The sequence below is a fragment of the Apteryx mantelli genome, chromosome 2 (assembly GCF_036417845.1).
Source record: "Apteryx mantelli isolate bAptMan1 chromosome 2, bAptMan1.hap1, whole genome shotgun sequence".
NCBI classification, from domain to species: Eukaryota; Metazoa; Chordata; class Aves; order Apterygiformes; family Apterygidae; genus Apteryx; species Apteryx mantelli.
The window spans coordinates 11,105,202-11,132,518 of NC_089979.1; the positions used below are offsets into that span (position 1 = coordinate 11,105,202).

At 46.6% G+C, this 27,317-nt stretch overlaps 1 long non-coding RNA gene across 3 annotated transcripts in view; it reads right to left on the bottom strand.

Moving 5' to 3' along the window:
* The window catches only part of LOC106496312 (uncharacterized), a 170,237-nt gene that overhangs the window by 90,400 nt on the left and 52,520 nt on the right, over positions 1-27,317 (bottom strand). The window lies entirely within an intron of this gene.

Consider the following 27,317-nt stretch of genomic DNA (forward strand, 5'->3'; position numbering starts at 1 on the left):
TTAGGATGAAGAGATGCCTTCCGCCACACCGGTGCTACACTGCTGACATCATCTGAAATGCGAGGCCACAGAGATCCCACCCCATCCCCCCCAAAAAAAGAAAGAAAAAGGAGAAAAAAAAAAAAAAGCTCAGTGAAAATGGAGACAGTTAACGGAGATCAAAGATCTGCTTCTCCGAATGAGGAAACAGCATCTGGGTAGGTGAGCCTGGGGTACAGGAGACCTCCAGCTGTTGCACAGCTGCCCAGGACGCTCTGCTGAGGCAGGCTGCGGAGCCGGGAGGAAAAGGGAGGAGCAGAGGAACCCAGATTTGTGACCCAAAGCATACCCAGAGAATCCCCAGGCAGGCCAGGGCTTTTCCTAGGGGCGATCAAGTTCTCAATGAACGCTCACCCCCCCACATTACAGCCGTATCTTACACGACTGTGAGGTGCGCATGGATGGATATCAAGCTGCTGTTCGTGATGCCCAGCCCTGTCCTGGGCAGCAGATCTGACGGTCTGTTTTCTCCCACAAACTGCAGCGCTCCCTCCTCTTTTTCTCCCAGGCCATAGGACCCTTTTTAGGGCTGCCATATATCACACAGCCTCTTTGGTAGCATTAGCTTGAAACAGAGAAGGGTAATGGCACCTTCATTAACATCAAAATAGCCTCCTGGTTTGCACAACTAAATTTGGGAGAGTATGAGAAACATTCCTGAAGAATGGGACCCGGGGGAGAGACATCACTTTCTTATGGTCTTTTGGCCTCATTTAATTCCTCACCAAGTACTCCATAATTCAAAGTTCCCACTCTACCTTCAAATCCGGGATGCCACTCAAAACTGCACAGTAACGAACCAGATGCTAACGAACCTGGAGATATAGTGTGTTAACCTATTCAAGCCAACATTCGAGCTTGGTTATTTTAAGCTAGTGATCTAACTCAGGCTTTCTGAAACAGTGAAATAGCTACAGCTCCCCTTGAAAGATGAGGTTTCCAGGAGGTATGTGTGTGGGGGTGAACTCAGGACATCTACTTCAAAGTAACAAATGAGGTGCTTTACTTTACGTAATGAACTTTGAAGACACTGTCCTAAACTGAGATACTGCTTAGCCTGCTAACAGCTGGCAACAATCCTTAGCGTTCAAACTGATTTGAAAAGTTGTGAATGACAATTTTAGGGTGCAAAATCAGATGAACTACTCAGGAAAGATAGCAAGTACCTTCAGCAGGAAAGGGGTACTAGCACTAATATCACATAGTAAAATTACCCTCACCTGTAACACAGATACCTAAAAATAACCCATGACCAAGCTTCACTTTTGAGATCACAGAAGTAAAGCTGTATCTTGCTGATAGGTGAGGGAAGGAAACACAGGTTACTGTAATCTTTCTAGGCTTGTTTTCTACAAACAGTATCAGCACTTGCATTTTCAATTAGCTCCTGTGGAAGTCCACAGGACTCTGTCTCTGAAAAGCCAAGCCATGAAATGTCTTAGACTGTTTGTTGCCCACATCCAACAAATAACTATGTTAATTCAACCCAGACTGTGCCAAGTCTGATGGTGTACTAGGTGAGCCAGAAATCTTCCCTGGCATGCACACCAAGATATTAAAATGAGCTTTTGAGGAATCAAGGAGCGAGACCGTACAACCAGCTGCAGCCATAGCAGTTGAACTATTACTGCTCCCATGGAACATTTCCCAAACAATTCACATACAAAAGAGCTAGGCTTATTCTCAGTAGAAGTGGGCATCAAACACTGACATCAAGAATGATGATTAAAGACATTGAGTTATGAGGAAAGATTAAAAGAACTAAATATGTCTAACTTGGCTAAGCAATGAGTAAGAGGAGACATGATAAAAGACTCCAGGCATCTGAATGAAGGGAGTGGCACTGAATTAAAGAACTGAATAGTTTGGGTGAATAAAAATACCTTTCTGAGAAATGGATCCATCAGTGATCTCCCAAGAGATAAGGTACGAGCCTCATTTTGTAGGCATTTAAAACCAGTCGCTAGAACCTACATTTTTTGAGGAGAATTCCACATTGCCCTGAAGGGAGTATGCACAAAACTTTTCATCTCTGACACAGGATGCTATGAACAAAGTGTACAATGCCATAGGGAAGCACAATAAACTTCAGAAGGCAAGTGGCAAGTTTTTAATTCCATCTCACCCAAGAAACAGCAATAGGCCTTTTCACTGTAAAATAAAAAATCCTTAATCTTATAACTAAGGCTTTCAGTATCACCTATACATTGGACACTTTGCTGGTCGCAAAGTTTACAAGCAGGCAGGCACGAACAACCAAACTGATTTTCCTTCCTCATTTTTTCTTCAGTAGCCCTAATCCATAACATCTTGGGTAGCAAAGAGGAAAATAACCACCAACCCATTCAAAACTAACAGGTCTGGGGGCCCTAAAAGTAGTCTACTGTTTGCACAAGTAATTAAATATACGCGGGGTGTCAGATAGCACCATTAGCTACCGCAGAAGCAACACCACAGCTTAAGAGGGACTGTGGCATTTCCAGAGACTGCAAACCGGGCAGCTATCCCAGGCCTGCACAAGCAGCTGAGGTCTGAGACAAGCAGAGTGAAGCCACCAGTCGGAAACCCGGAGGTCATCAGCTGCACAAAGGACGAGGAGGCAAGTTCTGTGACGATGGACCTCGCTGGAGTCAGCAGTCACAACGTCTCTCTCCTCCCCCCACCTCTCCAAAAAGTCACTGGCGCCATGACATGATGAGGTAACAAAACCTTGGGAAGCACTGAAGCAGCTGGCTCTGCCGAGACTGTACCCCTGGGGACAGTACTCTGGCACCCAAGGATCTGATAAGCTGTATAAAGATCAGAAGCAAGACCTAAGCTCTGAGAAAACTTCCTGGGATGAGAACTATACCTGTTGCACCAAGTTTGCCCCCAAAAGCTGTATACAATGCAGGCACACGTACATACCTACCCATATCCCAAAACTACGAAGCCAAAATCAGTGGATTTTGTCCAATTTTACACAGACTATGACCCTAAAAAAGGTCTTATGAGGTTCTCCTGAATATCTCCCCCAGCATGGACAGGGAAGCATGTCCGGGGAAAGAACGAAGGAGTTACAATAGGCCAACAGTATTTACTGAATAAACACACCTGTGACAGTTAAGACAGGAGGGCAGAAAGTTTCTAGCGATATCCTCCACTACCATTTGATAAGCTATTTGGATATGCCTGGGGAAAGTCCGGTACTTCCAAAGGAAAGGATCTGCGCAGCACCCATCGCCAGCACGGGCAATTCTTCACAGCCACCCTCTAGCAAATACAACCATGGTGTTTATAATTAACCCACAAAAGTTATTTCAGGAGTTTCTGCCCTCGATATTCATGATGAAACTTGGTCATTGTAAGTCACTGGGTATGATTTACAAAGCTCTACAACGTCTCAGATTTGGGTACTTGAAAAACTCCTTCATCCTCAACAGGGAAAAGCCAAAACACACTTGCTGATGGTGCGATTCCAAATCATAGTTGAGTTCACATAACAGCTGTAAGTCATCAAATAGGTGGTTCTGTCACTTGTCCCCCAGTTCCACTGCCTCCCTTGTGCCGCTTGTAAGGCTCAGCCGACCTGGTGAGTCAATTCAGAGAAATCACTTCAGAAAACTAGCCGGGAGGGGAGTGAATAGTTTTCTTCTAATTAATTCCCTAAACCAGTTCAGTGGGGTTCAGACAAGTACTAGAAATCTTTCCCCTTTTGGCATGAGCTAGATCAGCTGAACTGTAACATGTGACCACAATCCAAGGCAACCTTTGTTTGCAAGACCAAGAGTGGATCTTTTTGATTTATTTATTTTTTCTTTCCCACAGCAAGCTCTTAAGTCTGTACTTGCCTTTCTCCATGGGAACAGGAGATCCACCATTTATTGACCGGTGAGTTTTACTGCGAAGTTAAGACAGGACAGTCACACAGAACTTGTGTGGGGTTTTTTGGTTTTGTTTGGGGGGGGGGGGGTTGGAAGTATGTTGAGCATTTTAGTAGGCAGTGAATCTTCTTGCTTTATTCTTGCATGTCTCTTTGAGAGGCTTAAGTACAACATCAGGCAGCCAGATTCATTTTATATACTGAAAATATATTAATTCTACCCAATCTGAAAGTAAGGCCAATATAACAAGACCCATTCAAAGTGAAAGAACCTCTGCACTTACACTTTGAGATGAAAAGGGAAAAATAAAAACATCTGAAGATATCATTATGTCTTCTATCAAACCTTCTGCTTCTTATCTAGAATCAGCTGTTTCCATCACAACAGCAACACTGATGCCCATGATAACCAGGCTTGGTAGTGTTAGCGTCATAAAGAATTAAAGGTTTGCAGGTTGTTTTTAGACAACGACTTCCTTTCCTTCTGAAGTTAATTTAGGGTATCCCTGCTCCGGCCAAACTGCAGTTACACTCTGCTCTCATCACGCATTCAGACACACATACCTGACAGCCCTTTGGCCCCTCAGCTCCTCCAGCCAGTGTGGCGGGAGCGCAAGGCCCCCTCCAGGACCCACAACCTGCCCTCACACAAACAGGTTTGGGGAGCTGAAGAATGAAATGTAGGAAGTTTGACATGGGCAATTCCCACCGCAGGGAGCAAGGATAATTTTTTCCCCACTCAGCTGGTTGGTAAGAAGCAATTGTCTCCCATCTGACTATTACACGGACAAGTTTCTGTGACCTGAAATAACAGTGGCTCAGGACATCGGCATATAAAATAAAACGGAGGGCAGCCTGGCACAGCAGCAGGCAGAGGAGGTCCTGGTACAGCAGTACACCATTCACCCAAACGCGCCGCGCTGAGGCAAGGGGTGACGGAGAAAGGTGAGGCCGAGTACAGTCGACTCACTACCACCACGGTGAGGGGGGCAGGAGGGCAGTCATAACCCAAACCAAAAGCGTGAGCGTCTCAGGACCGCGTCTGCACCCACGCAGCCCTGCTCCGGGCAGCTCGGTGCCCAGCATGACCATAGCTTGCTCCTGAGCTCCGGCACTTCCATGTAGCCTGTGTGGAAACAGCTTTTCAAAACCAGGGATTGGACAATTAATGACCTATACAGAAACCCATTTGTTGTTACTCCTTTTTGACTTGCAAAAGTGTCAACAGCAAAGTCAGCAGGAGAACCTGATTCGCACTGCACAACTTCCGGCCAGCCTGGGGAAACGCTCATATTTCTGTTTCTCCACCACTGAAAAAGGGTGGTGGACCTTCCCTGGGACACCCGGTGCAAGCCACCACTCCTAGCAGAAACCACCATTAGTCCCAGCCAGAATAGCAACTTCTGTATTCCTCTGTTGTTAGAAAAATGTAGCAGGTGCTTTTTGATGCTTAGCAGAGTTGATTGCCAACACAATCCTAAGAGTATCCTGTTCTCCACTAAACCGAGACTCGGGATACCTTCAGAGCTGCCTGGGAAAGATACGCTAATGTATTCATGTGGACAGCAAAGACACATGCACAAAACCCAGATGAATATGCATATTGGCAAGGAAGCATCTTTTGAGAGATGACAGGGAAATAATAAAAAGCAGGAACTGGCAAGGAAGGCCCATTCAACACCAAGGCAAATCAAAAGATAACCAGCCCCAGCACATCCTCCTCCCCTTCAGTTCTGCGCTATGTCCCAGAGGGATCCTTTAGTGAAAGCTCAGGGAGGGATGTGTTTTCTAGGAAGAGGCTGAGACCCAGGAACGACCAGTTCTCTGTGTCATTCCTAAGAAGTGCAGTTTCTCACACTGACACACACATTTTAGTATCTAAGTCAATCTCCACTGCTGGTCAGCAGAGGCTTTACTGGCAGCAGTTTTTCAGAGGACATTTTCCAAATGCTTATTCAGAGCTTCCCACAGCAATCCCAATTCTCTCACACTATAATAATTGTTATTCTATTTTTGTTTGGGATCTGAAAACACGCCAGGGAGGAACAAGTCCTTTTTGGGTAGCTGCCGGCGGTGATTTGGCGAGGGGAGCTGGGAGGACAGGCACCTTCTTTCACACTGCTGAACAAACAGCAGCGAATCAAAGGGCGATTTCTCAGCGGCGACGACCTTGCCAAGAGTAGTCCATATGGAGAGCTTGCCGTGACGGTGCCCCAACAGCGTCTGCCTCCAGGGACGAAGAGGGAGAGCGACTCTGCCTTCAGGAAACCCACGGGGCTGCTCACTGATTCACGGGGCTATCGACGGGGAGCACTGGATTTCGTTGTTCCCAGGACGGGAAAGCAGCTCTCTCTGGCTTCTCTCTTTAGCTCCCCTGAGTATGAAGCAGACACACTCTCTTTTTGCAAAGATCGAACGAGCAGGAGCGCTACGTAACAGCCCTAAGTGTTGTTGTTATGAGCCTGGAAAGAGTTACTCTGAGGCTAGCAGGATTTCTGCTTTCCCAACACTGGTAGGGGTGAAGAATGCAAGTGACGCAGCAGCATCCTGGCGGGGAGAAGAGGGGATAAAAAAAAAAAAGTAAAGCTCTTTGGATGAGATTCAGGATGACTACACTTTTACTGTAAGTGTTTAGTAACTCCGAGTCACATAACCCTTCTCTGCCCACTTTGGGGCCATGACACACAAATTACAAACTACAAGGAATGTTTCACACATACACTCACTCACACCTGAATCTTGTGTCCAAGGGAGGACAACAAAATATAACAAATTAAGTTGCGTTTCCCATTTAATAGAGACTGATCACTATTTATTTAACAATTTTAAAGTGTTATTTTAGCCTTCCAGGTTTGTGTGTGTTCAGAGGCTGTTTCTGGGACGCAAGCCAAAGTCGATTAAAGCAACTCGGAATCGGGAGAGGGAGGGAAAAGCAAAGAGGAAGAGAAAAGAAAGGCGAGCAGGCAACGATTCCCAGTGCGGGGACAGCGTGAGGTCTCCAAAATCAAAACGGAAGGGTAACTGGCAGCTCCGAGCGGCAGAGTTGAAAGGAGTCAAGCGGAAAACGTGGATGGCGGGGGGGAAAAGGCATGGAGAGAGGGCTTCCCTCTCCTGCTAACGAAGGCTAGGTGGTTGCACCAGAGCCGGAGGAGTCAGAGCAGGTACAAAGACTGATGCAGCTTCGTACTCGCTGCTTTTGCAGCGCTGTTACCTTGCTCTGAGCAAGCAGAGCCCTTCGCCAACACGTGCCTTCTCTCGCAAGGGAGATAAGCAGGTGGAAAACAAAGCAGCAGTAGCCATAAACTCATAAGCTCCCTTAGCGCAACCATCTGTCCAGCTCTTTGATTTTGGGTGACATCCTGTTACTCATCCGCACTTGCGTCAGGTGCTCCTGTGAACCTTTCAAAATGACGCCAGGTAGCAATGTTTGTAAATCAACATCCCCTCCCACCTTCTTCAGCCTCACCTGCCAGCGTGTTTTCTCCACCTCGGGTACAGTGAGACATCTTGTTGGGGGCGTTCCTTCTCTTCACTCAAAGCCAGGCAGGCCAGAACAAATCTCCTGGAAATTTATCTACTTCTTATGCAGCACTGCTTTTCTTCTCCACTCCAGATAAAAAGGTAGCTTCTCTGGATCCCGCCTATGCCTTGGTGTGCCCAGATCACACTCCTCCCAAGAAGCACTTTAAAACAACACTGAATGCCTTGCTGAAATCAGCTCGGAGCAGAAGTAACGACCTTGGGGGGAGAAACGACAGGGCTTTCCCACAGCAGGATGCCCCAGGCAGATACCGAGCAGGCAAGGCTCTGAATCCGCCAGAGAGAAACTTTTAAAGGAGAAATGACCACAAGATTGATTATCTACTTGGGTACAAACCCTGTTTGGTATTCACCTGCTCAACATGCAGCGCAGGAGCAGTGACCCTCATACAAACGTGTTGACAGAAGAACAAAAAAATTAAACATCATCTGGTGGGTACCAGGCAGGTACCTGGAAGTCCTGCACTAACCGCTGTCCCCTGTGCATGTCCACTAATGCATGGCATGGCCTTTTCTGGATGGCTGGCACCTTGTCTGGCCTTTGGGATCCATGGCTTTGCCACCCCAATCTGGGGTGAATGTCACTCCCCCAATTCGGAGGTGACTATTCACCCAACAAGTACCTACCATGCTTCCTCCTCTGCTCAGATGAGATGATACAAAGCACAGGACAACACCAGAAGCCCCTTACTGACTAGGAGGCAGTGAAGCAGCAGAGATCCAACAGAGAAAGGCAGGAGAAGAAAAGATGTCTTCTGCAGGGCTGCAGCACTGACTTTCTTAAAGCCTGGCAGAAGAAAAAGAGGCCACAATTGGCTGCAGTGGGAGAGAACAGCAGAAATACACATTTTCGAAAGGAAAGGTGCCTTTGAGTACCACAGCCTGAGCCTAGATAAACCCTTTGGCAGCTCAGACTGCAGCAAATGCAAAACAAAATGGGATGCTCAGGGAGCTGGCTGAGGAACTGAGCACCAAAACAAGAAGTTCAAGGGCACAAATTTGTTAAGAAATGCAATCTTCTCTTTTTGCCTCTCTCTCACACTCGATTGCTCTGAAGTTATAACCACAACAGCCATCAGGGCTGATTCTGGGTCAGGGGCACCCCTCAACTTCCCACCTCCTCCCTCCATCAGCACCTCCATTTGCCCCCACATTGGCGTTTCCTGACCGTTAAGGGTCCTGTGCTCATTCACACTCCTATTGTCACTGTTATTTCTCCAAATCTCTCTCAACTCTTTTAAGACAGGTAGAGGTGAGATGAGGTGAGACAGATGGTGGCTAAGGGGAAGTCACTCCAGACACGCAGCAATTGGTCTTACAAGGCACAGAGGGTTGCAGAGGTACATGGCTGGTTGAGCAGAAAACACTGCTAAGGTATCTCCTGTTGCCCACCTCCCTTGTCCGGGTAAGTAGGTTTCCTTCCCATGAAGGCTTGAACAGTCCCTCAAGGCTTGGAACAGATGAAATGCAGTGTTCAAATGCTAGAAACAAACAAAAATGCCATAAAATCAAATGCCAGGCCTCACCAGCTTGGCTAATACAGCTAGTAATGCTGCAGATTGCTAAAGCTACAAATGATAGCATTGGAAGCATACCTGCTACTTGCTGATATAGGTTTAAAAAACTTGGCTCAGACAATAACCAACTCATTTCACTTTCACACTAGCAAAGTAAACGTTTTATCAGTTAACACAAGATCCCTCTTTTGCCCGTATCAAAACATAAAAGCCTGCTTTCACTAGCAACTTTCTCCACTGTCTGGTCTGCAGCCTACAAGCCACAGTAAGACAGCTGGCTTGTGGTGTTGAGCAATACTTATTTGCAAGTATAAAGAGACAGTTCTTACTAGTTGCTTAATAAAGGTCTGATTCAGAGCCCATTGAAGTCAATGGGAGTCTCCAATTTCTTTGGATTTGGGCCTATGAGAACAAGGCTGAGCCAGGGCTACGAACTCTTGCTGCAAAGGAGCCATTAAGCTCCAGGGGCTCTTAGGTCATGGCTACCTGCTACTCCAAGCAGATGCGGTTTCTCAACACTCGCATGCTGATTACCAAATCTGCTGTCAGTCTGGGGCTGGCAGGCAGCAAAATGTTAGATTTTCTCCTTCTGCAACATAAGCACAGGGAGATTAAGAGAAGAAAATCCACATTAGCGACTAGTCCCCCAGACACCTCTTCAGGTGATCACAAACCTAAATCTCCAGCATTGCTCCTGCAGCCTGCAAGGCTTCTTTCCCTATAAAAGTCCCTCTTTCCAGTAGGTGTGTGTGGGTTTCTGCTAAAAGGAATGGAGAATTTCTGGTGAACGTGGGTGGAAAGACAGATGCAGACCTGGGGCCTGAACTAAGTGTGAACCAACATTTCCACAGGGGTTCAAATGGCTTTTGATCAAGCCCAAACAGAGTGAAAGAGCGCACACACCAGTGAGAACCCTGCTGAAACACGCAGGTCTTGAGAGCAACTTTTTAAAAATGATTATGGGATGAAAACCCACAGAAGAAGGGAGCCAAAACACAAGGAGTACCAGAGATAAGGCAAGATGCACTGACAGTTAGCAATAACTCTGACACCTGTAAGAGCCAGGCAAAAGGGCAGTACGCAGCCAGGGATTTAAGCAGCCACAACCACTTGGACAATCCCAGTAAACTAATTAATGCAAGCATACAGGTGTACCAAGGACATAATGACCCCATCCTCCAGCGAGGTTTCCAAATAAGACCTCAGCGTGAGTAGCTGACGGAGGACTGCCAGCCGCAACGCTGCTTTAGGCAGAGGAAGGTCAGGCACGGAGCAAGCAGGCCATCGTAGGGCACCACAGCACCGTATGCGCAACCCTCCCCGGTGCCTGGGCTGCCCGCCCAGCAAGACAGGCATCGGCGCGCCGAGCCCGCCCTGCAAACCCCGGACTGCGGAGGCATCACAGCCTGGTCCTGACCGAATTTCTTGACCCTCAGAGCTGCACAGTCCTCACCCACAGGGCAGAAAGTTCAGCGTTGCTTGCGCTGCTGAGAAACCCTGAGCTGGTACTGCCTCGAGGGCCAGGCGGAGGCTTCCTCGCTGCCTGAAAGCGGCAAGCACTGTTAGCATACGGACTCCATCGCGGTATTGCTGCAAAAGGAGTTTCTTCTTCCCACGGTGGATGGGAAAGTCGGGCAGAGACAGTGACCTAATGCAACCTGGAAGCTTCACAGCTCCTGTTAGTCCCATATTTATGTATGACACACGCTGCTGTACAGAGAAACACCTTGAAAATGCAGGGCAAGGGTGATGCTAACAAATACCATGCCTGTGCACAAAGGAGCGACCAATGGGCTATACGCTGCCCACAGCAGCGCTGCAAACTGCAAATCTCCGGGTCATGTCAGGGCAAGCGCACTCTCCTGCACCCATGCAGCAAGCCACTACTTCACCAGGGACAGGCGCTTTTCAGTCCCTGATCTCAGCTCAGGGTTGTCTCTGAAAATAAGCACAGGTTTCTGATGTCTACTTTAAAAAGAGAGCTCATCTCACTAACAATTTTTGGAAGTTCCGCAGAACACTGAGGAAGGTAAAACATGGAAAAATGAGCCACAGGCAACCCTAATCCAAAATTCATATGGGGGCTGGGGATGCAAGTGGTCAAAGGAAAGCAAATGGAGCTGAACTTAGGAACAGACACAGCAAACCCAGACACACTATTCTGCATGCTTTAAAAGTGCAAACTTTTAAGTAACCATAGTAAATGCTCCAGAGTGCACACAGTTGTAAATGCCAAGATCAAGGCATTGGGAATCCTTCCCTTACATGAGCAACACATGCCAGGACAAGCGGCCGCTTTCCTGACTTCCAGGCTGCAGAGCACAAGCGGCACAGAGCTAAGCGTAACTTCACAGAAGTAACACTTTCCCTGCATAAACAACAACCGGCTTATGTTACACAAAGACTTGGATTCTTCAAAAGCATTGAAGGAAGCACGGGACAAGTCCTGTTGAAATTCTGTAAGACCCTTAGAAAAACAAAACAAAACAAAACAAACCTCAAATGCTTGAGATTCTCCATGCCCTTAGCAAGCATTTGAGAAATAAGGACTTTCAGCATTGCCCAAATTACCCTCTAGACTTTGTACAAGCTGGGTCTTCTGTGAGCCCAAAGGAAAGTTCCCGTGATGCCACTCCTCTCACTCACACAACCCCAACTTGACTGACCACATCTAAAGAGCTCTAAAACTCTGCTGTCAAAAAGTCACACTATCCTAGCACTGTCACAAGTTCACTTTCCGGGCAAAAAGCATTTAGTGGTGATTTCCTTTAATGTTAGGCAGCGTGTAGGAACTGCCTAGGGAGCATTCAGTTGTTCTGCTGGCCAAAAAGTCTTTCCTCCTTTAGATCACATTCACGTGTGACAAAACTTGCACATGCTGTAAACCTGTCCACTTCCTGTATGATAGCTCTTTGCTTCAAGCTTCATGCTCAAACCTCTCTGGGTTTTCTTTACTCAGTGTGTTTCCTGCAGTCTGTCCAACGTCTTTGCCAGTTGCTTACCTCTCTGCAGTATGACTTTACAACTGCATTTGCATTTTAAGCCTCAGCCTGTTAACCTTGAAGAGGCTATGAATAGCAAGTTTCTTTTCTTCATCTTTACTGTAACCCTTTTAAGATAAATTACCTTCTTTTATTTTTAAATCAACCTAGATAAATACAAATCAGATTCAGTGCTTCCTTGCCAGCGTGTCACAATCAAGCTCTTTTTTCGAAAAGGGGAATTTTAGTATCAGCTAAAGCTAGTACTGAAACCTAGAAGTTCATAGCAAGGATCACATCTGCATTCTTTCAGACATCTGGCACAGAGGCTGTGCTCAGCTCCATACAGGAGCGCTGCAAAGCAAGGGAACCCTAATAAACATGGGGAAAGGTCTGTAGCCTACCAAAAAGATCAAGCATATCCAGTAGGTCTGCCTATCTATCATCTTCCTCATCAAGGTACTTTTACATCCTCCTGCGATTTTAAAACCCAGCACACACTATTTTAGCTTTGATGCTATGCTTTTATATTATCAACCAACCTGTATCAGAATATCCTTTCTTCTTGCAGTAAAATCCTTCTTTTCCCTCAGGGATACAACTGGTAAAGCAGAATAAACTAGGCATTTAGCATTTAATCATAAGCATAAGGTGTAAGTATCAACTTGAATCATCTAGGCTTGCATGGCTTGAGAGCATTCCCACCAGCCGCAGCAGGGAGCAAGCGCTAGCCAAGTAACCTCACTGTCAGAGGGCAGTTGCAGGGGTTTTTGGTTTAGGATTCATAGAGGAAGAAAATCATAAGCTTGCACCACAGCACAGACTGACCAATTTGTGGTTAACTAAACCACTCCCAAAAGTCAAAAAAGCAAGTGCAACGCAGTATGTTGGAAATCTAGACTCAGAATGACAGGAGACAACCCTGCAGTGTTCGGACGCCCAGCTTCAGCCAGACCCATGAGGGCAGCAGCCAGGAGCACACCAGAATCTGGACACAAAGACTGCAGAAACGCTGGGCCAGAAGGGACTTCAAACAGTCATCTAGCCCCGAACCCCCTTTTGGTTTATTTGTCTTCATGCCACTCTCCAAGGCAACAGCAGCTTAGTTCCTGCCAAGAAGGAAGCCAGACTCAGCTGCGATTCCCAGCTACAAGACCCATTCGCCCTACCATCCGGGAAGAACTGCTGTGCTGCTAACAAAACATTTTCTAATACTTTTTGGGCCTGCTCCAGAAGCATTCATTTCCCCCACCACCACCTCCAGGCGCTGGAACTTATACTTTGAGAAATACTAGCCTATCCCATTGCTATGAGGCACAACCGAGACGATGCACCGAGAGAGACTGTCTCCAAAATCACTTCCTAATATGTGATTTTCTTCTAGTCCTGTCCTCCAACAGACACGGAGAAAAACTGAGGGCTGTACTCTTTATATCGCCTTCCTGCACGTCTTGAATCTGTTATATTCCCTTCAAGCCTCGATTTAAAAGAAATGTTCAACCACCTGTCCTTTCTCTGCCCTCTTTCTTTCCTCCCACATGCTATCAGTTGTCAGGCAAAGCTGCGCAGCCCGGTATGAAACAATTTTTGGTACACTTTTAGGCTTTGTTTTCTTACATTAATATCAGCTCCTTGTCCCAATTCACACGGTGGACATACAGACCACATGATGAACTGCAGCACAGGGAACCTGAGGAGAGTAGAAATACCTGGCTCCATAATTACTGTTGAGGATGCCATCCCATCAAACCGTGGCCTAACACTTGCTTTTTTTCTAGGTCTAGCTTTTGCAAATCTTCCAGCTGTTTCTCAAAAGCAAAGTTTCCCAAATGGAGGTGGCTTCTTCCTGAGCTGCCTGATTTCACATTAAAAGTGCAGAGGCTAACACTGGATGCTGTACCCAATCGAGACTTCATATGACAACTGAGACTGAATTATTACCTTCTCTGCTTTCCTGTGGGCTATTCAAGACCTGCCTTTCTTGTAACAGCATCAGCCTGTTGATTAATGATCAGTTTTTGATTCACTGTAGCTCCCGCATCCCTTTCTGCAGTTAATCAGTTATTCTTCATTTTGGATATGTACATCTGATTTCCAAGTGCTCTATTTTACACTTGTCTTTATTGAATTTTCATCTTCTTGTCTTCAAAGCACCTTGGCAGCTCATTAAGACAATTTTAAAAGAGGATACTGTCACCTAAGGTACCTGCAGCGTCTCTGGTCATATTCCAACTTCTGTATCTTTTGTTGCAGTCTACCATACAATTCACTAATAAAACCAGATCCAACAGACCCCTCAAAAGGCCTTCCTGGTCTGACAGCATTTTTTTTTTTTTTAACATAAAGCTTTTTAAGTACCCACTTTGTGATGGTTTCATCTTCAGCATATCTCCCTAGTTTGCTTATCAGGCTGTCAGGATTTTCTCAAGAACTACTCAACAACTTTCAGCACTTTTTTTTTTTTCTTCTTTTTTTAGGTAAAGTCACAACATATATCAGAATTGGTATGAATTTTCCTGGTAGCTCTGCAAGCCCTCCATCCCTCAGGAGAACACACTGCACCAGGAGGTATCATGGTTGAGAGCTGGTAACTCAAAGGATATGAGGAAAAACTGAAGGATTCTGCAGTTATTTGAAGTTTTCTTAAAAGTCCTGGACAGATCAAGCAGATTATCAAATCTACATTAACGACCAAAACCACAATTTTTCTTCAAGTCTTGCCCTCTCTTACACTCCTTTTCACTGACCTGCTGTGTCTTCATTGAGATTTCACTTGGATGAAGGAGCTTACAAAGTGCTGCAGGAGCTTACAAAGAAAAGCTCTGATCCAAAAAGGGTTAATGATGCTCCTCCGTGATTTTTAAATCATAAATATAATTTCCACTTGAAAGTGGAACACTGCATTTAAAAGGAGCAACGACTCTGAAGGGAATGTAGGACTTAAAGGAAATTAAAATAAAATAAAGGAAGCAAGGGGAGAAAGCAAAATAACACTTCCAGAAAGTTTTCCAAAGGAAGTGAGTAACCACTTGTTATTAAGTGATAAATCACAGGCCTCGGGAAGTGGCATTGTCTGTGGTCTATTTTTAATGAGAAAACACCCATGTCACTAGCATGAGGGCTGAACATGCTGATGGGATGACTTTGTGGACAGTGGTAGCATTCACTAGTAACTATGATTTCATTCCTGTCATCCCCACCACTTATCAGGAACCAAAATGGCATGAAAAGCAAGTGCCTTGGAGAAGAAGAAAACCTCAAAAATGCATCCAGGACAACAAACAAGGACTACTATTTTCCAGGGAAGGAGAACACAAGGAAACGCTAGAGATCATGAGAGGGAACCAAGTCACATGTGTTGTCCTAGGGCTGGTTTGCTTTTATTTTCCGTGAGCAAGGGACGCGCTTGAAGCCACAGCCGACGCGCCTCACTGTCACCTCTCCCCAGGAAGCAAACCCGTGACAACCTCTGCAGCCTCCAGCAGGATTTAGGAAAGCGTCTCCCACACGCGTGTGCATCCTCTGGGGTGTCACCAAGCTGCGGGCTTCACACACGCAGCAACGGACGCAGCCTCTCAGCTGCTTTTCCCCGGGGGCTGCTGCAAAGACAGAGCTTTCCGAGGAAGCTCACGGGTATTATGGCACCGGCACCTTACGCTGCAGCTCCACCGAGTCTGACACAGAATACTTCAAAGCCGTAATTAGCCTCATTTTATTTCGATAATGAGCCTCAGATTCCTGTGTCAAAGTGACTCAGGCCTGCAAGCTGACTGGTAGGAAGGCACACGGGTGCAGAAGGGCCGTGCCAGGGAAGGAAAGCAAAAGTCAGCTCAGCTAGCTGCAGGCTCAGCTGCAGGCACAACCTCAAACCATTTCCAGTGAAAAGAAGGAATCTGCTCTTCCACTGAAAGCATTCGGGCTCTTGCCATCGCGCTCGCTTGAGAGCGGTTTGGCTATGCAGAACAATCCAGCAGCGCTAAACGAAGCGAACCGAGCGAAGGACAACCCTTCCTCGAGCAGCATTCCTGGGATGGATGGGGAAGGGCAGGGCACTGCAGATAATCTCCGCATGCCTCTCGGCCTCCACGTACGGGAATACAGGATACAAACCTTGCACAAAACACACTCTGCGCCTCCAGGGACTTTCTGATCAGACGGAAGATGCCTGGGAGTGACAAGCCAACGGGAGGCAATCGCCGACGTTTGCGCAAGTCAATTTGCTGCTGTTTATTCCATGATTCAGAACCACCAGAGTGACCAAGAGCTGTCAGACACGCTGCCTTCACACAGCAAACCTTCCTGCAGACGGGAATCGCAGGGATCGTTCCTGGCACCTTACACGAAGCATGACCGGCTCTGGAGCACAAATCGACCGCGTTTTTTATTGGGGAGCAGCCCAGGCCACAAAGTGCAGCGGCAGACCCATGTTCCTCCGAGAGTTCGGAGGAGCCTGCCAACGCTGACCAAAGCCCGTGCTCATCTGCGTATCACACATCTCTCACACATGTAATCACACAAAAACACACACGCACCCACTAACTTCTGAGCTGTATCAGTAACTGGTAGGAAAGTATGAATGGCACGCTGATCTGGGCAAAACATTCAGCTTAAACCACCCGAGATGGAATGTACTGCATTATTCTTAATTTCAAAGATGCTTTACATTGCAATTCTAAATCTTAGTTTTCACTGACCTGATGCAAAAAGACTATAATTATTCAATTGTTCAATTATTTCTGACATTCTTTCCATAGATGAGGTTCAAGCCTTTTTCTTCCTTCCTTTTAATAGGAATGAAACCCCACAGTTTGCAAGAGATTTTATAATACGCACACACACACTTTACTGTTCTAAAACAGTGCCTGAAAGCATTTGTTTGACGATTTTTTTTTTCTCTGTAAAACACCATCCTGCTGGTCTCATTTATTGTGTGGCATTTTGCAGTGAAGCGTAAAAACAGTATTAATCATAGCTCTGAAAAACACAAACTTCTTCCCTGAGGTTTAAAGTAACCATTTGGAAGGAAAACTTCCAGGAGCCAGCAGGACTGACAGGACTGGAGACTGAAGTCCCTCTTTTCAAAGGCCAAGTGTATCCCAATATATCCCTTGGACAGCTGCCTTAAGCCAAAGTTATAATACTTTATTCTTTCTGGTTGTCTGCGGATCAGTTCAAGTAGCTAGAAGGACATTTGGTACAAAATCAGGACAAATACCCAAAGTGAATGGGGAGGTTCAGCGTGCAACTGTGTCATAAAACTAATGGGAGGCTTTAGTCCTAACTACAGCTTTTGCAAAGGTAAACATCTGAAACTTCAGCTCTGGTCATGTCTCCCACTTCCAGGATGCTGCAGGAATTGTGGCCCCAGCAACCAGGTAAGTGGCCTTCTTGCCTTGCAGGCAACACTCAAGCATCCCACAACCAAGCGTCGGCATTCACCCTCGGCAGACATCGTTGCTTCAGCAACAATCAGAAATGCAGAAATCTGAAAAGGCTTTGTCAAAAAAACAAACAAACAAAAAAAAGTTATCATCCTAAAGTTTTCTGACCAGACATCATTTGAGAATATTACCTTCTACATAAATCAACCTCTTTCTCCACTTCTGCAGTTTTAGCACTTCTTGTGAACAGAAGAAGTGGCTTCTATCAAAGACGAAGTTGAGAAAAAAAAGCCAGGTTGTTTTCTACATTTGATGCTTCCGCAAAGATTTGCAAAAGGTTTTGGAATCTCTTAGCTTAGGAGGTAAAACATTAATAATTTAACCCCCCCCCCTTTCAAATTAAGAAGAGCTTTAAAAGAAGCTATTGAAAGAGAAAAACCATCAAGCCTGCCTCTGCATCCAACTTAAACATGAATATTTTCTCTCAGACCCAAAAAGTGGTTTCAATGAGCTGGCAACCAAGGAATTCACCTTTTTCTTACTAGCCCTTCCACCACATTTGCTCTGCTGCCACTATCCATTAATCTTCCACTCAAAGCAATCAAACATCAGGACACACACTGCATGCTGAGCAACGGGCACAGTTCACTGTTCGGCTGAATATTCCCCCAATGTTCAGCAGTCCAGAAAGCCAGAGGTTGCCAGAGCTAGGGGTAGGGATGGTGCAAGCAATCACAAAACATCTCACAGGGTATGCAAAACATTTGGTTATATTTGCTTTCCTCCTCTCTCAAGTTATCAGTTTGTTTTTTTTTTAACTTTGCAAGTTAAGATAAGATCAATCAAATGCTTCAGGCTAAAGGCTGACAGCAAAAAGGTTCAATTAATAATCTGGCTCTCTGGTTTTTCAGCATATGGTACAACTGTGTGAGTATATTCCTGGGCTTCTCACCTTCCTTTAAAGGATCAGGCATTAGCTGGTGGAGTAGCTTGGTTTTACAGCCAAGTGCTTTGCTCCTCAAGGCAATTCCTATGCCCCTGCGCATTCTGAATCTTTTTTTTTTTTTTTCCCTAGCGACATTAGAGAGCTCTTCATCATTGAGAAAAGCCTTTTCAGGCCCAGAGCGCAGGGCCTCGAGTTGGCTAGCACGCAGGAGTGATTGATGGGGGCAACGTGTTGGCAAAGGTTCTCTGGAATGAAGCAGCCTTGCAGGCACCAGGCAGAAAAGGGGAAAAAAAAAAAAACTATTGTTTTAGAAAAGCAAGGGAGGAGAAAAAGAAAATAATCAACGATCAACCTATTTCTCCTTAATCAACAATCCCAGACTTGTGCATGATGAAGTTCCCTACTCATTTGAAGCATGTGTGCGCATCTGCCCACCTCAGCTACTGATATGGTTTCTTATCACCGTGTTTCATTCTTTTCCATTCTCGCAAGAGCCTTGCAAGGTAAAAAAGGGATATTATCTTCACATTTAAGAGGCAAAGAAAGGCTGACTGGGATAGGTCTATGTCGCTATCAAGGTTTTTGCAAGAGCAGTAACAATGTGGCAGCCCAAGATCTAGCGCAGCCTCCACAAACCCTGCCGGGGACCCCAGCCACGAAGTCAGCAGTGAGCCTGTGCACAAGTCTCTGCCCTGGTATCAAGGTAGCTAGATGAAAGCACACTCAGATACGTCCTAAGGCACCACAACCACATCTCCAACTTCCATGCAGGTGTGCAGGAATGACTAGTCCAAATTTGCAAAGAAAAAACGCAGAGACCAAGAAAAATTATTTTCCCCCATACCCACGACAAGTACTGTAATGTGCCGCTGGTCCTCCGGGACACAGAGCTCGACCAGCTGAGCCCAAGGAGATCTGAGCACTGATCTGAATCCTTGGTGCTGCATCATCAGACTGCAAAGCCCCATTAACCTCGCTTAGTACTTTTGCCTGTTTCCCTGCACAGCTGAACCACTGAGCTCAACAACCCAGGGCTGAAGCCTGAAAGCCCCAAAGCAGGAGCCCGCTGGCCTCGGACCCGGCCCGAATGCAGGGCGGCGCTGCGAGGCGGCAATGCCGCCGCTGTCCCGCTTCCTCGCACATCTGGACGCTCAGACAACCGGAGAAATGCTGCTTCCAAAAGCCAGGACACAGTCATCGAGGTTGCCTCAGCCACGTCTGCCCATTACTATGCAAACAAAGGAAATTTAGTTACCCACTAAAGAAATTATAACCATCCTGAGGCAAGTCTTGCTGTCAGTGACTTTCAGGGCTGGCTTAATTCACCCATGACTTGCAACAGCAGTTGAGAAAATTGGAATTATTCTTGTTCTTTCCACTGGTATAGTTTTGGACAAGCAACATATGTAAATACTAAATCAGAGTGCAATCTTATTTCTCTCCAAAGGATATTTAAATATGCCCTTTTCTTTAGGGGGAAAAAAAAAAGAAGAAAATAAGGAGGGACTTCACAGAGGAAGAGATATCCAAAACCTATGTGCCGATCATGCCAGCTGACCAATGACCAGTGCCATCCTCCCACAGCTTTTTCAGACAGTCATGAACTTGAAATTTATTTTGTCTCCTGCTCTGAGCGGTTCCTAAACAGTGTGAACTAAATATTTATACAACAGGGACCGTTTGTTTAATTTTCAATCTGTACTTGCTGAAGTCCAATATGCCAAGATCCTGAAATGACAGCTGATTACAGAACAGCCTGAAAACCAGGGAGAGGAGACCCTGACACTTAACAGACCTTTCATCTGTTGTTGTTTTGGGTCGCCTTTCGTCTTTGTCACCGTTACCGCTGCTAGCCTTAGTCTTCCACACCTCACTTTAGCACAGCAACACACAAGCGTCCATTTACCCAAAAGACATGAAAGCCTCCAGATCCGGTTTGAAGAAAGCAGCTTGTAAGCAATGCTCGCGACTGTCGGGTGGAGGGGACGTGCCGGTTTTCAGTGGATCACAGAGCTTCGTCTGAAGGAACAGGCTGTGTTGCAACAGGCGCAAAAAAAAAGCGAGGCACAAAAATGCCTCACTCCAGTATTATATTTGCCTTTTGGAGGCCCTCCCGTAGGGAGAGCTGTTAAAGTCCGAGCCTACACAGCTAATCCACTGGAAGTCATCTGCAGCACAGACTTAAGTCCAACTCACACGAGTACTAGCCTGAACTATCCCTTTTTTCTTGGATTTAGCAATGGGGTTTTTAATTTAGCATAGTGTCCACTCCACTGGTACAACCAAGTCCTCCAATATCTAACAGAGTAACTGAGGATGCCCAAACTTTGGGGGCTAATTGGATAACTTGCCAGAAGTTGAAAAGACACTTCCATCTGCTGTCACACACTTACTGAAAGTTAGCCAAGTTTAACAAGTTACACTGCACAGCATTACAGCACCTTTGCACATATGGTGTTACGCCATCTTACAGGTGAGCCAAAAAAGTTATACTGCACTTTAGACATGGTGATTTCAACTATTTATTCATCCTATAAAGTTATGCGTGGGTACAGTTAAACAGTCTCGAGAGTCTTCCATTTGTGATATAAACGGAGACTCAACCACTGCTGTCACATACTTGGGACTTAGCTCCAAACACAACGTGAGGACAGAGCATCACTGCACAGGTTTGCTGCGAATGCTTTCGCACCTAGACAGAGCTTTTTACCCTGAAGATGCTTGGCGTTCAGCTTTGAGGAGTCTGCTTTGCTGAGAACACCCAAGCAAATACAGTTCTCAGTGTCTCCTAGTGACCGCCTGAGGCTGATAATTCCCTGCATTTTTATGGTTTCACACAAAAGTTCCCTCGTGAGGAACTGAGTGGAACTTGGCTTACTTGCCCCGGATGGGTGAAAGACTGAGACACCCTTCCCGAAGTGTAGCTACTTCAAATTAACACCTGATTTGTTACCAACCCCTCTGATGAGCGTGTGTTGCTGAACAAGTCAAGAACACCAACAGCTACTCAGCTCTGCTCCTCAGATGAAGAGGAAATCTTCCAGCACTGCCCATTACAGTTGCTCTCTGCTGGGGCTCCCAGGGGGATAACAGGACCTATTCGCCACTACACGGGGTGTTTCAAGACTTTTTGCCCCGCCAAAATAGGTGACGTGGCCAAGACTACAATGCCTTTCTATTCTGTGTCAGGCAAGAGGATGACTTTTGTGATCAAGCACCAAAGCGGGTATCAAATTCGGGCTGCATGCTGTCACCTTTAGGATTCTCAAATCCCAAATATCCAAAGTGAAAGCCCTTGTACGGATGAATAATGCAGTCATTCAAATAACCGTGCCACTGTAACGTGTGCATGCCCTACCCCTTCTCCTCGTACATATTTTCTATCTGTGCATGCACATGGACACGCATACACGTAGCAGAGCACCTTGTCAAGCTTTACGCATGTGCTCATATGTACATTCCTGAATCACAGCTCTGTACGTGAATATGCACGAGTGTACGGGCGCACCGCAAGCAAGCAACACTGATAGAGGAGATTAAAGGGAACACTGAAACATGGAGGAGGTTGGAAATAATGACAAGAGCTTTCATCAGTAAATCCCAAATTACCCAGTCTGCACACAGCCTCTCATCTCCTACAGAGCAAGCAAAGCTACTTATTACAGAGCTGCCTTTACTGTAATCTGACTTTTACAGAAACGAGAGAAGCTTCCAATGCTTTCAAATGTTTTATTTTTCTGGTTCTCTGGGGATAGATCAATTGTCGGAAACACATGCCTCACCGTACTGAAAAAACACACACATAATTGAGTACAGTGACCATCTGCCGGAGAATGCTGAGTAATAGGATACACGGAGAATTCTCCGCTGCCCCACTTAGCTGACTCTTGCTTTTCGCGTCGGCCACTGTCTGGAGCACAGCGCTGCCAAAAGACAGCCTTAACCAGAAGTTCGAGCGCACAAGCCGATGACCAGCAAGCCTTCAAAACCACAGCTGGCCTCTTCCAACATGATCCGCATAGTTAACTCCGCAGGGTCGGCTTTACCATACACACACACTTCAGGCAGGAAAGTGAAATTTTACTGGGATGCCAAAGAGAGACTTTTCTACTTGACTTCACAAAAAAAAATAGTCACCCCTTTTCCCTTTTACATAAATATTGGATCTGAGTGCTTTGTGCTTTTAAGAAGTTAAAAATAGGATAAAATACCAAGTCTGTGTGCTGCATCTTTTATCAAAGCCTTTCACAAACATAAAACCAGCTTCTCTGCACTCTTTTAGACTTTCCTACAATCACTCACAATTCATAAAAGGGAACTACAGAGATACAAAGGGAAAGACGCTTCCCAGCACTGTCACAGGAAGCCAGGGACAGAAACAGCTTTTGCTCAAAGCTCTGAAGTCTAACAGCAATTTTATGATATAATGTCAGATTTATCACAAGAGATGAATAATAGATGTCCAAAACATAATAACAATTTCACAAGTAAACAGCGCTTTTCAGCATCAAGCCTTTTCAGAAGCACTGTCAAACCTTTTCAGAAGTATTAACATCGAAATCACAGAAGCACCACTGGGAAGCAAATACCGTTAGAGTAAACATGTTTAGCCAAAAGGCATGGTTTCTCAGAGGCGCTGGTATGTCCAAACTCCATTTGTTTTCTCCAGATACACACATCCAGATCCTCTCTGTAAAAAGAGGAGGCATGGAGATTAACAAGATGAACCAGAAACTCTTTAGACATAAACTTGACTTTGACCCTGCCATCTCTTGGAGACCTGTGATAAATCAAAGCCTCCTCCCTATCTGTAAGATGAGCAGGCTTACTCTCACCTATACGGAAGAGATGATATGAGCTTTAATTAAGTTTGAAAAAAGCATCTGAAAGATGGTAACCGCTAGAATATTCATGATTCTTTCCCAGCCTGCTTAGTTGTTAAAAATACCCAGGTATGGAATTAATTCCCCATGAAAAACATGGTAAATCTAAGAGAGTCATTTAAATATTCTGCATCTTTTCCACGGGAGACAAATTCCACAACATAGAGTCACTATTATTTTTTCTCTTTTGTAACTGTACAAGTTACAAATTCCAAGGAAAGGAAGTGATAAACCTATGATAAAAAGAATTTCACTGAATTCTCAGCATTACACTAACCAAAAAAGAATTTCCTCCTTAGTCATCCAAAAGCAGAGTAAGCTAACTCCCACATGAATTACAGAAGAGTATGAAAAAAGTGCTTATCTATGAGATTACTTCTCTCCTAGTACCTTGTCATTTAATTTTTAAGCAGGGCAAAGGTGAAACAAAACCCACCTGATACTGATATAAATGGAAAACTGCTTAGCAGCTGATAAAATAGTCGAGGAATCAAATCAGAAAGAGTCTGTCCTTGCAAAAATCCTAATGAAAAGTAAGCTACCGTGAGAGTATGAAGAATAACTGCAATTCTGCGCTGATTTGCCATAAGGATGCTCTTACTGCGTACACCCAGCCAAATCTCCACGCAGGGAGCCAGCGCGGAGCAGAGACCCCAGCTAACACCAACGTGCAGCAACGTCCCCCGCTGCAGCGCCCCGAGCCAGAAGCCGGGCATGGCATGGCAGACCCAAACCTGCGCTCAAAACCAGCCCTGTTTGCTACCCACAGTGCTTATATGCAACCACACGCTCAGGCTCTGACTGCGGCTCTGTGGCATGAGGAGTGCTGAAGAGCAGGGATGGTTTAGGCCCTTCTTCCCATCCCTGCGTCTCGCCCTCCTGCAGCACCCGTGCAAGCACCTGCTTGCACAACCCCAGCACCAAAGTGGTTTGCACGGGGCGCCCGGCCAGGCGGGCGAGGACGAGCTCACCGCTCCCAGGGCGCCCGCGTGTTCCCAGCTCTGCTCCTCCGCCACGTGCAACGGGCACTTTGGGACCAGGCGGGAGCCGGGCTGGCGCCGCACCCGGCCCGGTGCAATCAAACGTGCTCTGGGAGATGCTCTCTCACCTCACAAACACAGCTCCGACTTTTTGCTGGGTTCCCAAAGGCAACTGGGAGATAAACAGGGCCCCCGTTACAGACACCAGAGAAGACCGACGAAGGGCACTAAGAAAACTGCTGGCACCCCTGCTGCTAGCCCCCGAAAAGCAAGCGCTGGTGGAAGGCAAGCAGCAGCACCCCAGGACGCGCTTGTCATTAAGGCTCCAGATCAGGACTCAGAAGAGCTGCGTTTTCTGCTCTGCCAAGGGGCTGTCACTTGTGAGCATCAGCAAGTCAAACCGATTCCAGTCGCACAAGTGATTTTGTGCTCACAAAATACCCCAACGAAGGCAGAGCCAGCATGGCCTGGAGCGCTGGGATCCACTTCCCGGCGACAGCAGCGCTGGCATACATCTGTGCCTCCTTCCCTGACTTATCCTAGACAACCTATATAAAACACACACCCTCCGGAGCTGGGATTTTGATCATGCACCAGCACAGCACACAGTAAGGTCCCCTTTTTGCTGCTGGAGCCTCAGGCCTCTAATTTGACCTACCGATTTTGACGCTGCAAAGGTAAAAGGGGAAGGAGGCGGCATAACAATCGTTTCCTGCAAAAGCAAAGCTGGCTAAGACGGAGATTCCAAAACGTTCTGGACCCGAAGATTTGGCAGACACGGCTGCCGTCAGGACGTGGTGGGCTCGCAAGGGGCCTGCACCCCACCATCAGCATGCCAGGGCCGGTGGGGTCTCAGGCGAGGGCAGTCCCTCCACAGCCGCAGGTCCAAGTCACAGCTCCCTGAAGCACCACGCTACCAGCTCCGGGGGCAACACGCGTGGCGAATCTCTCCATGCATCCCAAAGTCTGGCCAGTCTGACTCCTCCTGACCTCTGGCGAACCCCAGTTAACATCCTCCTAAATATTCATGTGAAACGGCAAAGTATGAAGAATTCTTCCTCGGAGCTCTGCACAGGGCCCACGAGCAGTAACAGTGTTGTGAATCCAGCCATCATCCTTCCCATTCGGCACCTCATGCCAAGAGGTTACATTTGCATTTTTGCAATAAACACGATGAGACAACCATGATTTCCATCTAGCCCCGAACACAAACACTGTGTGGGTGCTGCTTCCTAATGCATCGGGAAGTCGTCGGTGCTGCAAGTTTCAGAAAACATTTCCAGAAGTCCCTCATGTGTCGTGCAGCTTGACATTTCTGCTGGAGATGGCACCAGTTTGATCATGTGGCAGGTGTTTCTGTGTGGCAGCCTTTGTTTGCTGCCTGCAATCAGCAACCAAGCTGGTTCGGAGATGATTTGACTAATTACAAACTCTTCAAATTGTGTCTAGTTCACGTACAGGGGGCTTCAGTATATCTCAGATGCTGACACCTTTACTGAAAGGCCCCTCCATGGGCCTCTTGCAGCCTTGGGATGCCAGCCAAATTCAGAGTTTCTACATTTCAGTGGCATAAGACAAATTTCACTACAAGTTCCTAAATATTAATTCACATGATGTTGCTCAGCAGATGGGAGCGCACGAAAACAGTCTGTTGATACCTACAACTCTGCGGAGCCCCTCAAATTAATATTAGGGATTCAATATTTACCAGATATTTTTGTTTTGCTGGTTTTTAGCAATACATCTTGTGATGCTTCACTGTTTCCTTAAAAAGACAATTTCAAGTAGCATGGTAATTCACCAGCTCTCAGCAATTGCAGATATGGTTGCTCATAGCAAAAGCAATCATCTATTAAGAAAAGAAAGAGCTGTACTTTGAAAGTAACTATTATGATGTTTTAATCAACATAAAGCACTGAGCAACATGTTGAAGCAATAAACAGAGAACTATTCAACACATGGTAGCATGATTATCCCAGATCTTAAAAAAAAAAAAAAAAAAAAGGAAGGGGCATCATTGGTAGGCAGAAACTTGGTCTTGCATACCCCCAAGAAGATGACAACACGCTGTTGAACTTCAAACCCCAGCAAAGAGCATACCAAGTCTGGTCCTGAACGCTGAGACACTGTCAGCAAGCGTTCGAGAGAGGTGCAGAGTGCAAAGAGTGAAAACGTATACTGCAAAAGGGCACAAAGTCTGAGAATAACCTAACTGAGATCCAGATGGAGAGTGAGCCCCAACATCACCACTCCTTCAGACGCGCACACAAGACAGCAAGAAGCATCCACCCCAAACGTGCTGGCCACGAGAAGAAATCTCTTGGAGGGTCTCGGCACCGCTGCAGATATCAGCTGGGGCCAGCTAGCTGCCTTCCCAGCCCGCGCTTCCCGCGGTTTTCCTGGAAATCAGGCAGGGAGAGAGCAAAGCCCGAGAGCCACCTCCCTTATCAGCGGGCAGCAGCTGAGGAGGTGGTGGGCAGCGCTGGGGGGAGATCACAGCCCCGCAACAGACTGCAAGCGTCCAGCGGTCGGGCAATGCCTGCCACCCAAAGGGGGTAGCACCCCGAGAAAGCTGCAGTTAATTCGCTTTGCTTGGGCTGGCTCTTGCCGCTGCCCGGTGAGCGCGAGGGGAGGCGGAAACCCACCTGTCCAAACTGTCCAAACACGCAAAAACAAGCTCCTTGCTCCTGGATGTTAGCAACGTGAGCAAAAGAGACATGGCTGCACCACAAAACGGAGCACCCAGAGGTGATCACGAAGCTGCGGGAGACACAGCCTGGTCCCGGCGGGACAGAGGGAGGTAACCCCAGGACTCAGGGCAGCCCTGTGCCGGGGAAAGGAGCAGCTCGTGCCTCAAAGCTGCCCGGCCCCGTCAGCACCCCAAACCGCAGCCCTGCTGTTACAGCAGGCGGGATGAGCACGTGCCCATCAGCACCCGCTACTCCAGACAGGCTGTCCTCCATCAACCAAACCCGTAAGGACAGGGGAAGAAGGACCAAAGCCAAACTGAAGAGCAAATGACATTGGTACTTTCCCTGTCTAGCATCCTGAAGGAAAAAGTGAATACCAAGATTCAGCTGTAAATATTTTAAAAGTGGCAAATGGACTTTTAGCACCCAAGACAAGAAACTTTAAAAGCACTTGCCTTTATCCCCCAACCCTTGAAAACCCGGCCTGGTGAAGTGGTA